The 15,365-nt window shown below is 42.7% G+C and overlaps 1 protein-coding gene across 4 annotated transcripts in view; it reads left to right on the forward strand.

The window, feature by feature from the left end:
* Positions 1–15,365, forward strand: part of zfhx3b (zinc finger homeobox 3b) — a 239,815-nt gene that overhangs the window by 90,490 nt on the left and 133,960 nt on the right. For 2 of the 4 annotated variants that reach the window (XM_076728198.1, XM_076728226.1), the window contains exon 1: positions 7,710–8,656. The exons of the other annotated variants lie outside the window; for them this stretch is intronic. The gene's annotated coding sequence lies outside the window, so the exon portion shown is untranslated. Of the gene's footprint in view, positions 1–7,709; positions 8,657–15,365 lie in introns of those variants that run through there. 4 annotated transcript variants of the gene reach the window in all.

Consider the following 15,365-nt stretch of genomic DNA (forward strand, 5'->3'; position numbering starts at 1 on the left):
AGCCCACTGAGTGCGTGGTTGTGAGCGCGTGGATGTGTGTGTAGCAACTGGGTCTATGTCACTGTCAAACACTGAGGAGCCACGTAAGAGAAACCAAAAGCTTTCACTCTGTTCATTGCTCGGCCATTCTGGTCCATTACGTTCAGACTATTCGTCCTTAGTTAGTTCGTCGTCATTTGCATCATTGTTGTCCTCAGATTAACGTCATTGATTTGAATTGTACAACTCATTACGTCTGATTACTTCTCCGATAATCGGCAATTGGGTGTGTAATTTGGCGTGTTTATAGCCTTATAAACTTAACTACTGTGTGCTACCTTATTTAAATCGCTGTGTGCGAAATGTTGCATTTTCGGGATTTCACTGTGTTTTGTGTGTGTGTGTGTGTGTGTGTGTGTGTGTGTGTGTGTGTGTGTGTGTGTGTGTGTGTGGATTGTCAGAGGACAAACTTGGAATTATTGCTGTCTTGTTTGACCCCAGCCATATACTGTGGATAGACAATGTTGAGGCATCCTGAGGCTGTGTGTGTGTGTGTGTGTGTGTGTGTGTGTGTGTGTGTGTGTGTGTGTGTGTGTGTGTGTGTGTGTGTGTGTGTGACGCACGGTTTGGACTTGACCCCTGGCGATAATCCTAGATCTGTATTTGCCTTCTGTGTCGCTTCCACCTGTCATCTTTCATCTCGTCCTGTTGTTTGGGGGCTCTGCTCGACATCAAGGAAAATTACTCTCTTTAAGTTTGTTATATTCAAGTGCAGACGCAGCGAGCACGGAGTGGCATTGGAGCGGGGTTTTTCGGCGTTGCAGGGATCCGTGATTCGGTTTGGGTCGGTTTACCACCAGCTAGTGTTGCTGTTGCCTGGAGTGGTCATATGGCTCTGATTTGGGATCCCTCTGTTTCAGTGAGCCTCTCCAAAGCTCGTAAAACCCCACGAGTCCTGCTTGTCTCTCACCCAGAGCCTGTGACAGCAGCTCCCAGGATTTCTCCATTATTCACTGTATCCCCGACCTTCAGCGCGTGTTGTCAGAAGGCCTGATGTGTGCTTGTTTCTTTCTTTACAAATTGATCATCACTTAATGGTGTATTTGCCTCAAAGTAATTTAGAAATTACATATTTAGTTGACAGTTTGGCGTGAAACGCTCATAATTTGTAACGCTGTGGTTTAATGGCAGACTTCACAAGCATTGCCTTTATGTTTTCTTTTTTGCACTATTTATTGTGCGTTCTTGCGCATTTGATTGCGGAGTGTTTTTCCTATTCGTGCCCTCAGAATTTATGTCCGGGTGCACTTACATATTGAGATCTGTCCAGGCATCTTCATTAGAAAGACACAAAAACAAAATGCATACACAATCCTTAGAATTGTATTATCAGGAGTTTTTACTGGATTGCATCAATAACTACTGCAGTTTAAAAAAAAATAACCGGAAATGAATTTCTTATAAAAACGTATTATGAACTTGAAGCTGGTGAGATGAGGCTGCGCTGAGGCTTGGCAGGCACTTTGGTTTTGTTGTTGTGTGTATAACGTTTTTTTTAACATTGGTTTGAGGGACACATTTGCAACTGTGCACCTGAGCAGTAATTATAATAATAATAATGATCATGGTCATAATAATATATGTCAAAATAATGTCTTATTCTTCTAACTCGTTTTGCCCCCCAACACACACACACACACACACACACACACACCCCATTCTACACGCACACACGCGCGCGCACACACACACAGTGGAAGGAGGGAGAGACAGAGGAAGAGTGAGACAGAAAGAGTCACGCTCGTTGATTTTTTTTGGGGGGGGGGGGGGGTCTGTGCGTGTGTGTGTGTCTGGCGTGTGTGTTCTTTGATTCGATTTCATCGCAGTGGTCAGGATGAAACATTCTGGACATTCGTGTCGAGTCAGCAAACATCGGACATTTTTGGATGTTTTACGACATTTTCCAAATATTGACAGACATCAGATGTGGATTGATTATGTGTTAACACGACAATATTTCCGAAAATGCAAACGTCCAAACTGTTTTTGAATAATGCATAGGATCATTAATAAGGTAGTACTGGCTGGACGAGTAAATGGATGAGAGAGAGGGAGAGAGACGAATTGATATGCCTTCTTGTTTCTCATGTAAATGAGGCAGACTGACCAGACGGCCGCTCGTCATTTTTTTCTATTCCAAACTCTAAAATCACAACACCAGCAGCAGGAAACAGGTCCTGTTTTTTTTTTTTTTTTTTTTTTCCACCTCAGACTGCATTCAGAAATACGGTGTCAGCTTTGCTCCTGTGTTGCTGGTTTGCATGCGATCTGACTTCAACACGTGCTAAACAATTTCCCATTTTCATTAGAAATACTTGAATCTCAGCATGTCTAGCTAAAACATGCAAAAAAACCAAACGGGCAGATGATGCATCGAATTTTGTCCAGAAGCATTTTAATATTGACATTTTATTGCAAGAGTATATACTGAGATCACCACACAAAAATAAAATATTCATCAGAAATAAATGTAAACATATTGCTATAAACAGGCAGTTATAGAGTCAACAAATAGGAAAAACAGTAGTCAAAACATTCCCATAATAGGACATACAGAGCATCTGGAACAAAACAACAACAAACAAACAAACAGGCAAAAAAAAGAGAGAAAGAAAAAGGAAAAACTATCAGCATGCGTTTAACATAAAAGCATTTTAAAAACAAAATGCTCAGCAACATGAGCAGCACAAGATTCAGTCATGTAAAACACTGAGGGCAGATTTCTACTGTGGATACATTTCTGCATCTCTAATAAAGTGAAAACCGGTTGAATGATGAATAAATAATCTGTAATAACACACGCTATAAAGCAGGCAAGAGTAGAAGTAAAAGAGCAGCTATGACTATTACAAACGATGCGTTTCAGTTTGATACAAAAAGCTGCACAAAAAAAAAAAAAAAATCACCACACAGAGTTGTGTCCACTTCAAGAACACTCTCCGTGTACCAAACAGAATCCAGAGAGAAGAATATAAGAAGAATATAGAGAGGAAGCTACGAGGCCACAGGCGGATGCAGCAGTGGAATATTTGCAAATGCTGCTTTTGAAAGTAAAGTCGAAGAAATAAAATGCATGGAAAAGGTTTGCAAAAAAAAAAAAAAAAAAAACGTGTTTCCTGTGCACGAGGAGACAAACGCTTTAAAAAGCATGCTGCTTGAAAATCATCCAGAGTGTAAAACATGTTGCACCTCACAGACAAAATACAACGAATCTAAAAATAACGATAAAGTGAATTTTTAATTAAATATTCTCTCTTCGTTAAATCGTGTTATTTTTTTTTCTGAATATTGATCTGTACATGAGCTGTGCTGAATTCTGCAGGATGCTCCGCTATTTGGGCTCAAGTTCAAGTTTGATCTGAGTTGGGCTTTTGTTCTCTGTCACTCCCTAACTGTCCACTGGCTGGAAATCATCGCCCAGTTTCGGACAGTGTGCTTTGGCACTAATAGACTGACTGTACTGGTGAACTACTTGTCTGAAATGTTTGTGATTTCCGCCGCGGATGGTGTGCATCTCCTTTGACCACGCAATAACCCGACCATGTTCATTTGCATCATTTACACGCGAGGCAGCTTGATAGATTGTATAATGTTAGACTGAGAAGCAAAGGTGCGCTTTTGCAAAGCCCAGCTGGTCCGCAGGCGCTTGGCTCCTGTAGAAGAGTTGATGCGCTGCTTGATCCCAGTGGTCAGGCTGAACATAAGAGGGCGCTCCCATTGCACCTGGCTGCGCTGCCCTATCCACCCTAGACGCATGGAGAGCCGGACAGCAGCCTCTCATATGTGCAGCGATGTAGTGTAAATAGCGCAGAATTAACGGCTTCATTCAGTCCAGGATCACAGACTAATCTCCAAATGAGCATCGGTGTTTTCTTAAAATTTAAATGAAGCTTTCCCCTCCACTAACGAGTGAAGTTAAAGCTTTATAAAATGACTGTGATAGGCCACTGCTATGCTGCTAATTAAAGCCATGTCAAAAAGTTTTTTCAGCGTGGATCATCTCGATTTCATAAACAAAAAAAATGGATTATGTGAGTTAAGAAGGGTTTGCCCTCCACAGGAAACTTGTTCTACAACACTGAGTGGAGAAGCCAACCTACAGGCGCTGCAAACCCTCTCTTCAAACTGTCTTTTCACTGACTCCATCACCAAAGTTAAACACCAAATGCACTTTCCTTTTAATAATCAGTCGAGCGGTTTTTTGTTGCGCACCCCATCTTGAGCTTTAAGTCCACCTACACTGAGTTTTTATGTAGAAATATTTTCGTAGCATAATCTCACTCAGACTGTTTCCTAAAGAATGTCTGATGCCCTTTTCATCTCTGTTTACTATAGCCCGAACATATGACTGACACCCTCCTTGTTAATATTGCCGCCTATCAGCATCTTAAATCCCCAAATCCTTCGGAATATAATGGTTGTTATCTTTTTATAAAGTTATATGACTTTTCTCGATAGCAGCTTTTATCTTTAAATACTTTCACCCCTGCTCATTTCCTCTGTTTCCCTTTGTGCTTTGTCTGGGGTTGCGTGCGCGTGCGTGCGCACACACACGCTGGCTGACGCGTAAATAAAATAACATAAAGTTAAATTTCATTTAATTTGAATATATTACAATAAATGTTTCCAAAAGTTGACAAGTAGTGCGCGTGGCTCTGCGAAGTCCCCATCAGAGAGCAATGGTTCAAGCACGTTAGAAACGATTATGAGGCTTTGCCCTCTGTTTGAATACACTGTTTTGTTCCTTGCAGTTCTGGTGATGGTCAAGGGCTTTCATGTGCCCCACATCTACGGAGCATTTTGCATTTTAAGCTACTCTGCCTTTCTTTGTCATATCCGCGGGCTGTCATAGCCACAGGTTGTGTTGAATTTGCAATGCCACTCATCGATGTATGCCTATTGAGGCTGGCACGTGGACAGTTATCCTTCCCACAGAGAGGCGCAATTGAACGCTGGTAACACAAAAGCTTCAGACCCTGTCAGTTCCCCCTCTCCCCCCCCCCACCCACCCCCCCTTTTCAGTGATGCATAGGCCCTAAAAGCATCAAGGCCTCCGTCTGGCTGGTCTTCTTTTGATTTAGCCTACACCATTCTCAATATGGCCACTGATGGAGTAATGTCAATCAGGCCTTTGCATAAATTTGTAAACTGATGTTTGCATTGTTAGGCTTTGGGCGACTGACTGGCTCAAAGCTGCCTCCTACAAGCCTCAAATTACACCAGACTCTTTTATTATCTCGTAGCCCCTTAAACTCCTCTCGCACGCTATTTTCAACCTATTCATTTTTACAATCTCTTCTTCCCGAGAGAGCAGACACGCACAAATCCTCGAGATTCCTGCACTCTGCCTCTCACACTGCAAAAATGTGAGCTGCTCGACGGGGTGATGCAGTTTTCTTGTTGTTTTTTTTCTTGAGAGAGAGGAATGCTATACAGCAGATGCTACATTGCTTAAAAACAGGTATCAGTGCCTGCCTCGGCTTATGGAAGGCAAGTGCTGAGGAAATGCCGTGTTACAGCACACCATATATTTTAGCAGCGGGGAGGGGGGCGGGGGGGGCGGAGGGGGTATGGAGAGGGGGGGGAGGTGGGTCTTGGTCATATAGGCTACAATCTAAGAAGTTTGATTTTCATAGCCTCTTCTGAGGGATATATGCTATTGGATCTGTTGAAACGCCTCGTCCCATGGGGGTTTCATAACCCTTCTAACCTTTAAGTCAAAGGCCTTTGGAAAATATAAAATATAGCCCATATATTTCATCAGCCATCTTCACCACTACAACATCACAGAAGGCTGCTTAACATATCAGCTGTGTGCAATCTTAGAAAAATAAAAACAGGCAGTGGGTTTATCTGTGCAATGCATTTCTATCCAACACACGTCTGAAAAAATAAATATCTCCGGCCGTTTTATTATCCCAGTTATGGCTTATCTATTAGACGATATGGTATAACGGCTACTTTAAGTTCTATAGTATGTTTGCACAATGCTCGGATTCGAGTATATGTGCCATTTCACTATTAACTCTGTATCGGAATTCACTATATAGGCGCAGACAATCAAATCGGTATTGTTTCAATAAACACAGCACGTTATGTGATCAGTGAAAGCTGCTACTTGTATTCAGTGGACCAGGACTGTATATGGAGCTGTTTGCACAGAAAGTGTGCATACTGCGAGTGAGGGATTGTCCATTTCCTCAGAGAATCAACAATAAAATTATCATAACAAAGAGCACCGAGAGACTCAAAGGTTGATTTTTTTTTTTTTTTTTTTTTTTTTTTCCAGCACTGTCTTTTCTTTCGGAGGAAACGAGAGGACATCAGTTACAGAGGCGAAGTGCTTTGCGGAGAGATTATGAAGAAAAACAAACGAGAGAAGCTCAACAAATTTATGGCGGTATTGATCATGAAGGCATTTCGAAATTCCTAATCACGAAACATGTCGAAATGAAATGAAACACCGGCCATCTGGGCTTCTTGTCATAATATATCTATCAGACAACTGAATGCACGCAGGCCGGAGCTGACCAGACGCCTTGACGCAGCTCTGTCACCTCTCCACGCGTTTCTACTGTTATTATTTTAGAGAAGCTACACGTATTGACAACGTGTTTCCCACCAGTTTCGCAATAGATGTCACGATAACCTGTTTCCCCATCATCCCTCTGTGCTACAGCTTACAAGGCTTCCACTGCTGTGCTGGATAAGAGCTGCAAACCTATTCATATTTTCTAAACAGCCACGACACATAGGGCCTATTATAAAATTTAAATAAACTGTCACATCCATATGGGCCACGCGGAAGCTTCAACAAGTATTTATTAGAAGAAGGAGAAAAAAAAAGAAGAGCAGAACTTGCTTTACATGGTGTACTAATGCTCAGGAGTTTCCCAATTTCACTGGAAAATACTGAAGCCTTTGTGCTGTGAATGCCCTCACGTCATTGGAACAATTAGTCTCTTTTATATCACAATAATGTGAGAAAGTATTCACCCGATTTTTAACTTTGCCTGATATTTTGAGCAGACAGGAGTTGTAAAAACGACACGTCTTTCACGTCCCCACCGTCACAACTTTCACCTGTGCCACATTTCACAAAGCTGATTTTCACTTTTTTTAAAAAAATCTGCTGATGAGTCTTTATTTGTGCTGTTTTATTCAAATTAATCCACGCACACACACACACACACACACGCTGATGTGTGAGGTGAGACGCAAATATGGCTCCAAGTTTTGACCAAAGTGCTCTTCAGTCGTCTCTCAGCGTTAAGCCTTTCATGGTCAAATCCGTATTTTTTATGCAATGTAAACATTAAAAAATATTCTGGCGTTTCCCTGAACGCTGCGTGCAGGACGTGAAGTTTAACAAAGTTGGACAATTTTTAAAGCTACGCATCAGGACTGTTTAATGTCAACTTCTGTTTCTGAGCAAACGGGATTTCCCTTAAAGCTTAAAATATATATTTAGCAATACATGTGCGTTGTTAGCTCTGACAATATCCAGGTGCCTCTGTGCTTGCGATAATCTCTGCTCATTGCACATTACAATAGCACACCGTGGCTGCCTATATGTTGCTCTCTCACTGTACAGTTTTGCATACAAGCAGAAATCGCGTTAAACGTGCTTCAATTTTTTGCCAAGTGTTTGTTTGAGTTGTTTACAAACAGGCCGGTTGTTTGCAAAATTACAAATATACTATGCTGAAGAACAACATGTTTCCATTTTAGTCACTACAGCCGCCGTAAGTCAGTTATGTATTTCAATAAGTTGTTCAAACGTTGACTAAACTAAGTGCACAAACAGCCCCGCGTGCAGCTTCCACGCGTCCAAAATGACAGACTCATGGTTGAAAGCGACAGAATAAAATAAAGCGTGATCGTTTATGCACTCACAGTGGCCAAAGTACGGACGTATCTTTGATTTTAAAGAGCAAAAAGCGGCATCAAAACGTTTGAAAAAAGTGAAAAAGAGCGGAGGGAAAGCTGTGCATGCAGCGCCGGGCTTCGCCTGCTGCGGCTGCCTGCTCCAGTATTAACTTTCACTGTCTTCCGTCTAATCAAACTCTTACTTTCCGCTGTTCTTAATTCCATATTTTCAATTCCTGATCATTACTTTCCTCTTTTTTTTCTACTTGTATCTATCCATCCCTCCCTCCCTCCTCTTTCTCCCTCCCTCCCTCCCTCTCTCTCCCGAGCTCTCTCCTTTGCTGAATCTTATTGATCCAGAAGGCGGCTAATTAGCCCTTCCCTTCGTGCCTGTGTAATGAAGCACATGCGCACTGAATTAATCACAGCCATTTTTTGCAGGAAACTAATTAGCAGGAATAAAGATCCAAAGAGTTTTTTCTTTTCAATCATCAGATCTCACTTTCACCTCTTCCTCGCTCCCTCTAACACAAGACTCATCGCCTGCTTTGCATCCGAATTATTTTTATATTGCCTTTAACAACTAATAGTACCTACTTCGTTTTTTACACTCCGCAACAACAATGATCTTTCTTTTGCCACCCTAAGCGCAAACTGACCAAAAGGGGACTGCCTTGATGGGATCTTTAGCTAAATCATCTCAATACTGGATTAAAAAGCGAGGATCACAAAGCGGCAGCGAGAAATTGTAAGTTTCAACTTTGCGTTTGTCTCTTTTCCTCTCTGTGTTTTCCACGATCCTATTCTTTTCGCTGTAGACTTATCTGAATCTCTCTCCTATCTGTTCGTAGTTTACGTGTAGCGGAGCTGCCTATTCTCACATTGTGAGAAATGACTGGCGATCACAAGTTCATTTCATGCAAGTAGTTTGGTTTATTCTCGATTTTATTCGTGTCGTTACCTGTGTTTACATCAGCGTTCGTCCTCTCCTCCTCATGAATGGAAGATAAGAAATGGGCAAGACAGCGATCCTCTCCAAGCAGTTGGACGTAGAAAAACACGGTTTTAAAACAAATATGTGCATTTCGGTGGGATTGGGAAAAGGTATGGAGGGCTTATGGGTGTCGAGAAACGTGTTTTGAGGCACAGATGCAATAAGAAAGGGGCTGTGTGGAGCGGACGAAGGGCAGCGGCAGCTCCACACGAGCGCAGCCCAGAAAAGGAGCTCCAAGTCCAGCCTGTGGGTCCGTGAGCGTCCGGCGAAAGGGACCGTCTCTCGCTTTCTAATTTTGACAGATTTGACTCTTGGCACATCCATGGGGGGGTTTTCGGCACCGTCGTGTGCTTATAAAATCCTCTTCTGGATAAACACATTTTTTTGTTCTTCTCCGACACGTCTCTCTCTCTCTGAAATGTGCAATCCCTCCGCCCTGTCTCAGTTCCTCTACAGCTAACACTTTTCCTCTTTACCCCACTTTGTCCATCTTTTCTTTTTTATTTTTCATGGCTGTTTGCCTCTTTGAAGCGTTGTTTTTAAGTCGATTCTCGCTCATTCCCTGACGAAGTCACATGCAAATCGATCGACATGTGTGTGTGTGTGTGTGTAAGAGAGAGAGAGTGTGTGTGTGTGAGTGTGTGAGTGTGTGTACGCGCGCGATGGGGTTTGTGTCTGCGAGCGTGTGTGTGTATGTGTGTGTGTGTGTTACGTGAATGTGGTGTGTTGAGAAGAACGAAGCCCCGGGTCTCCTTCATGACAAGAGCGGATCAGCAGGACCTTGTGCACGGACAGCCTGAGAGTCTGAGCTGCGTTGCAGAGAACAGGCATGTGGTACAGGGAGGACACAGGCAGCCTCTATCTGCTGCCTCCAACTACTTGGCTACCGTATCTGACTTTCAAGAGAACATTTTTTTTCCCCGAGAAATGCTGACCGGAATGAAAACAAAACATTGCCCTATTAGTCTGACCTTAAGCAGACATAATCATTCCAAAGTTACTGCCGGAAACTTAAAGTATGGTCCAGGTTAAACCTATAGGTCACTGCATGCATTTAGCAGCCGCTTAGCCAGTTAACATTTGTAGGATTTTTTAAAAGTTAAACTACAAGATATCTTCCACATACCCAAAACAGAATAGGCTGCACTCTCGGAGGAAAACACAAACGAGACTTGCAAAGAGGCAGCCTGTCTAAACTGAATGGGCCTTTTCCAAAAACCCCAAAAATCTATAGTTTTATTACTGCCTATAACTATGCTGCATTGTTACCACTCTCGCCAAAAACGCATCTGCACGGAAAAAAATAATAAAGAGAGCAGAAATGCAACTGTTATCTTGACGTCTAGGTGTAATTGCAAGCCGAATATCTTCATAAATATCATCAAAAAATAGCGACTGCTTCTCGGATGGCATGGAGCTACATGGAGGCAGAAAAGGCTGCGAGAATTATAAAGTCAGTCGTGGATATTTTTCGCGACATAGAGACGGGAAAAGAAAGAGGAAAAAAAAAAGAGGTTTTGCCAGCGAGCAGAGGCAAGGGTAGGATGTGTGTACCGTGGGGGGGGGGGGGGGGGGGGGGGACAGAAAGGGGGGTGAGAAGCTGTGTGTGAGTGTGTGTGGGTGTGGGTGTGGGTGGAGGGGTAGGTCAGACAGCAAGAAACAGGGGGAACAGGGGTCACGGAGTGAGTGCAGAGATAAAAAGAAAGAGAGGAAAACCCCGCGCAAACAGCCGAGGGATGATGGGGAGAGAGTGGGTCTGGCTGGGGGAAGAGGGTGATGGTAGTTGTTGGTATGTTTTGGGAGCAACACAAAGCACTTGTGGTTGTCAGCATCTGCAGGATTAAGATTTGGCTTTGGTTTAGGATGGGAGAAGCAAAAATAGACTGGTAACAGGTTTAGTAAAACAAAAACGTTAAGGCTGTCAGGCAGTGAGAGGCAAAAAAAAAAAAAAAAAGAAAAGAAAAGAAAGGAAAAGGGGGCTGAGGGTAGGAGCACTGAGGGGGTTGGGTGGAGGGGTCAGATAGCCATGGGCCATAGAGGAGGAATCAGGGGGAGAGGTCAGATAAACAGATCCCTACCTTTCAGAGTGGAGAGGAGCAGACGCACAGGGAGAAAGAGGGACTGGCATTCATGCTGATCGCTTCAAATCAACCATAAAATTCAGATTTACTTCTTTTTTTTTTTTTCTGTTGTTATCTTAGTTTCCTACCCCAGTATTTTTTGGGTGTCTGCAACAGTAAATTGTGTGCGTTTCGATTCCACCGATTGGGGAAACTCAAAGGTGTTATAGTGTATAAGGCAGGTAGGCTGCTGTGCCAAAACTCGAGTGATCTCCCTTCCTCCCCTGTCTGACAGTAACACTCCTCTCCTCTTCCTCCTCCTCCTCCTCCCTCTCTCTGTCTTCTGTTACAAAACAAAGACAGCAGAAATGTTTACTGTCATCTCACCTGTCTGATTTCCCTGTCTTGTCTCATTGTCATATTTATGTTTAATTATAGCTCTCCCTGGTAAAGGTATAGGCATGTCATTGGCTTTATTTCTATGTATTCTGTTTCGAATGTGTGTTTGTCAGACGTTGTGTTTGGTGTAGCTGGCTATATTATCTCACTCTCATGTCTGAGTGTGATATTGGAAGTATTGCGTTCATGAGAGCTGTGGGCTGTTAAAGTGCCAACACAGTGATGTTTTACCTCAGACAACGTTCTTGAAAAATAATTGACAATGGGCCATTTTCAGTTTGAACTCACTGCTTGTGTTCAGTTCTTTCTTTAAAAAAAAAAAAAAGAAAAAGTTTATCAAGGCCAGATTTTCATTTATTTTTATTTGTATCTTTTTTAAAGAAACCTTTTGATATTTATGTGAATAAAAACATTTAGGTGCTGTTAGGTTATTTACTAAAACTGAGTGAAAAATTCGAAAATATTACATAATTCTGTTCAGACTAAATGAAAAATACTCTCATGCAAACATTTCACTCATTTCATTATTTGAATTAATTTAATTAGAATTTGTTTTAATTTATTTGGACTTGCTCCATATACTCTTGTGGCATCAGGCAGCTGTTTTAAACCAGTACATGCATGGCAATAAAAAATAGGCTAAATTGTAAACACGTAAAACTAAATTCTTTGCCAGTTAAGATCAAAATGATTTAAAAAAAAATACAGCTTCGTGTGTGACGGCATTGCTGTGCATTAAGTGACTTAATGTGATTGTAGTTACATGATTAATCATCCAAGTGCACATGGTGGATTTGCTACCTGTCTGTTGTTTCTGTTGTGACTGTTATTCACACCATGATGAAAATATTTGCTGTGATAATGCTGTGATGTGATGACAGTTTTTAACGTGGACGTGTGCGCTTGCTCCTGATGCTGCACAGCAACACAAGCGGTTGCCCACTGCCTGCACTTGGTCCCCCTTTATTACCATATTCCATGACAGGTATATTCAGTATTCAGATGTCATTTGACTGTATGGACAGGAATAGCACTTCCAGTTGGGGAAACGAGATAAAGGGAGCAGCAGTCGTCATGGATAGGCTGGTTTCATGGTTTGGGGGGTAACACAGAGAAATGGGAGACAGCGCCTCTGGCTGTCATAACCCCCTTCTCCTCCTCTCACTGTGCCCCTCTCTCTCTCTCTCTCTCTCTCTCTCTCTCTCTCTCTCTCTCCATCTCATTCTCAGTGTGTCTCTACATATCTCTCCCCTTAACTCCCACCTTTCCGTGCTCGGGCACTGGCACTGTGGGGGAGCTCACCGCCATGTCCTCGGTCGGAGAGAGCCCCCTTTGGGTTACCAGGTGGCTAAGGCCATACATGGGAGATTTAATGCACTTTAGTCCATGCAAACAAAAAAAAAAAAAAAATCTAAAAAATTTAAATTAATTATTATGTTTTTTTCTATTTTAGTAAATGTAATCAGTCTGTTTAAATTCATTCCTTGATATTGTATCAATTGTACAGTTCGCTCTATGACAGGCAGAGCGTTTTAAATATGAGTAGGTCTGCATTTGTGTGGATGCATCTTCACTGAAATCAGAGAAGAATGTAAAGTGTCCGTGTCAGCCATTAGCTGTATGGACACGTGTAGATGAGGGCAGTCGACACAGACGCCGGCTTTAAATCTGACGTGTGGTTTTGAATATGCAAGGTTGTGCGTCGAGGACCAGTTCCTCCAGTTGTCCTGCAGCCGAGGCCAGTGTGCCTGTCATGCTACCATAAAGGAGCAGGCGGGGGGCGGGATCTCGGCTCAGCACAGGGGTGAGCGAGAGAGTGGGAAGGGAGAGTGGAAGAGATGACTGTCATGCTCAGGTGTGTGTGTGTGTGTGTGTGTGTGTGTGTGTGTGTATGCTTGTGGTGTGCATGAATGCTGTAGCTGATCCTTAATCCCAGCAGCCCCGAGTGTCCAAAAGGACTCCTCTTTATCCACAGAAAGGACCCCTTCTCTCTAAAATTCCCTTCCCTGTCCTCGTTTGAGCTTTTCTTCTTCTTCAATGTCACCCTTTTATCTTTTTGAAGTGAGGTTGGCGGGGATTTTTGTGGTTTGCTCTTTCACAATATGTTATCGTGTTAACAATCTTGGTTAAATCATTGTGGTAGACTAGATTTACGACTGAAAAGATGCGCATGTGTCTCTGCACAGCCGTATTCTGATTTGTGTGCATACTGCATGATGAAAATCTAATATCTTTTGAATGTGCCACATCAAGGCCTTGTTATCGTACATTTTTGTTTCCATAGTCATTATTTTTATTAATTTTCAACTGTTCCCAAAAATCTAAGCCAGTGCTCAATTTCAAATCACATCAGCCCTATGTTGTGATAACGCAACATTGCTCTGATTGTCTAGCAGTCATACAGAGAATATAGAGATATGAGGGGAAAAAAAACCCACCCAGTAATATGTTTAAAAGCAAAGTATGGGTTCTGTCTTGATTTCTCTCCTCCAGTGAAGGAAATTCAGAAGCTGCAATAGATTAGAGCACAATAATGTGTGATACAAATTTGTATTCCATTTCTATCAGTAAATGAATGTTGTAGTCATGGAAAGGGTGGGGGTTATAATGTGTGTGTGGATCTGCGTCCTTGACAAGAATTTCAATATTGCTCCTGTAATAAATGTACAATATCATTTTTGTAGCAAACAAGGCTGTTTGTTAGATAGCAGCGTTGTAACAGTGATAAAGACCGTTGTATTTCTGAGTCGCTGTATCGACTGCGAGTCGAGGACCTGTGTGATGCATGCCTGTCCAGAGGTGTGTGTGTGCGTGTGTGTGTGCGTGCGTGTGTGTGTGCGTGTGCGTGCATGCGTGTGTGTGTGTAGCACAGCGGCTATGACTGACTGTGCATATATCCTATTTGGGGCAGCAGCAGCTAGCTCTAGTGTTCAGGGATGGGAAGAACGACGGTTTCGTGTGCGTATAGGCTACATATGCCTACACGCGGGCGAGAAGGGGATGACAGGGACCACTCCAAGGGCTGCAAAATTGAACCGAGCTGCACCCCAGCCCCCCATAAGCCCACCCCACTCTTGGACCCTGGAGGCCAGCATTCCACCCTCGGCACTGGCGCTTATCATCACAAAGGACAGAATGCATAAAACATGGAGGACGCTTAGACAGAGGCGGCCCAGGTCGCCTTTCTCTCCCCACACTGAGCCCTGGAACAATACATGGGCCCCTCTGGCCTATGACTCTGACGACACACACGCCGTCTTTTTATCCTCCCCTATTTCTTTGTCATCCTTTTCCTCTTCCTCTATGTTACTGTGCTCCGTGGAGTGATAACTGCCCTCCCATTGTTTATCTGTGTCTGTGAAATCTGCATTGTGTAACTGAAATGTAAGTGCATGTGTGTATGCGTGTGTGTGTGAGAGAGAGTGAGTGACACGTATAAAATTTTGACAGTGCATCATTTGCACACCTCCTACCTTCACGTTTCATATTATTTATTCTATTCTACATTTGTAACATAAAATTTAATATAATTCAAATGTAAGAAATGTTGTATGATCACCAATTGGCCGAATGATTAAATGTAATTAACATTAAAATCTTTTTTCATATGAATAAATTACATTTTGTATAAAAGAGGGCATGCTTCAGTGCAGTCAGGTGATATGTGATTTTCACCATCAGCGGGTCATTTTTCCTTGTCACTAATTTACAGCCAGGTCACCCGATGATGCAACATCACAGCTTGTATCAGTACCAAATACACAGTGTGTGTGTGTGTGTGTGTGTGTGTGTGTGTGTGTGTGTGTGTGTGTGTATATAATCAAGCTATCAGCTTCTCAGCTTTTCTGTCGGTCAGTGGGCTGAGGCTGGTTTGAAAGGCCAGATAAAGAGTTATGGGAAAGTGATATGAACATTATACCACTGTGGACTCCATCGCTCCTTTCTTCCATGCCACTCATTCTCCTACTCCCATGACATGCTTAGTATTAACAATGGTGCAGGCA

Source organism: Chaetodon auriga, chromosome 1, assembly GCF_051107435.1.
Source record: "Chaetodon auriga isolate fChaAug3 chromosome 1, fChaAug3.hap1, whole genome shotgun sequence".
NCBI lineage: Eukaryota > Metazoa > Chordata > Actinopteri > Chaetodontiformes > Chaetodontidae > Chaetodon > Chaetodon auriga.